At 33.9% G+C, this 1,548-nt stretch overlaps 1 pseudogene; it reads right to left on the reverse strand.

Annotated features, from left to right (window-relative positions):
* Positions 1 to 365: 365 nt before the first annotated feature.
* LOC103009237 (60S ribosomal protein L35a-like) lies at positions 366 to 697 on the reverse strand (annotated as a pseudogene).
* Positions 698 to 1,548: the final 851 nt, after the last annotated feature.

Here is a 1,548-nt window from a genome sequence, read left to right on the forward strand (position 1 = left end):
TGAACTGGATATACTGTTGTCAACAATGAGTTCCAAAATCAATAAAAATACTTCAAACATATACAGATATATGTGTATTTATAACACACAGACAAATATTCCTTTCACAATGGCCTCCCAAATTCTTTAACTCTCTTTCCTCAACAAAGAAACCAAAGCACAAAAACCTAATAGTTTTTCTCTAAATGAACTGAAATTGGATGGATATTCTGGCTTGGGATCTTGATCTGGGCAATGGTCTCAATATTGTCAATTAGAAGGAAGTGTCCCATCATAGTTTACCAGTCAAACACCTTTTTATTTATTTATTTATTTATTTTCAAGAGAACAAATCCACATTTTTATTTATTTACTTTTCAATAAGTTTAAATTCTTGAAGGGTACAGCATCACTTGGGTTCTGTGTCCAATGGCCTTAGCAGGAAGATTATTTTGGAATTTGGCATGAACCACACCACTGTTTCCATGAGCATGAGTTATCTTTCCCCACATTACTCTGGTTTTGTTAGGTTTTCCACCAGGAGTTACTATGTTGTTCTTTTCTTTGTACACATAGCACATCTCTTGTCTAGACAGAATTCAGTTTCATCTCGAGCATCTACACATTCAATTTTCAGAAGAGTTGTGCGCTCCCTCTTGTTCCATAGACAGAGCTTATAGCCAGAAAAAATGGCATTGGACCACAGCCTTCCAGACATATTTGTCATTTTAGAAGTTCTGTTCCCAGCAGGCCTCCACAGGCTTTAATATGGCTAAAAGAGCTACCACTAAAACATCTTAAAGTGATGCCTAATCATCAGAAAGTAAGTTCAATACACCAGCCTCAAATCAACCTTTTGTTTTGTCTCAATCCTTCATTGGACAAACGAGAAGTATCCAATATTTAAGTGCTTTGAACATAAAAGAGAAATTTCAAACTGAAAAAAAAGACTGAAGGAGACAAGGATAATTCAAGGGACAGAAAATAAAAAAAAAATTAGTACCACAGACTCACTTAATGACATAGTGCATACATAGAACAAGAACAGCATGTTTGTTCAGTGAAAAAGGAAAAATTTCTGAGATTAAAATGATGACTGCAGAAGTCAATATAAATCCAAAGCAAGACTGAAGATAAAAAAGAAATGCAGTGTACAAGTAGTCAAAATACTTATGCTTGAACATTTCTTGATTGATTAAATTCAAAAGATATATGACCTAGATGGGTGGGATGGGGGTGGTGGGAGGGAGGTCCAAGAGGGAGGGGATATAGTTATACATATAGCTGATTCACTTCATTGTACAGCAGAAACTAACACAACATTGTAAAGCAATTTCATTACAATTAAAAAAAACAAAAAAAAGATATGAGAAATAAAATACACACATGAATGAAATAGTCCACCTTCCAATTCTAGAAATTCTAAATAAAAAGGATAAAGAAAATGTAGATAAGGAAACTATAAAAGAGATAATATAAGAGCATTTGCTAGAATTGAAAGACCCAAGCCTTCATATTTAAAGGTCTACCCAGAACAGTAACTAAATAAACATGCAAACAAGTAACCAA

Source organism: Balaenoptera acutorostrata, chromosome 5 (assembly GCF_949987535.1).
Source record: "Balaenoptera acutorostrata chromosome 5, mBalAcu1.1, whole genome shotgun sequence".
Lineage (NCBI taxonomy): Eukaryota > Metazoa > Chordata > Mammalia > Artiodactyla > Balaenopteridae > Balaenoptera > Balaenoptera acutorostrata.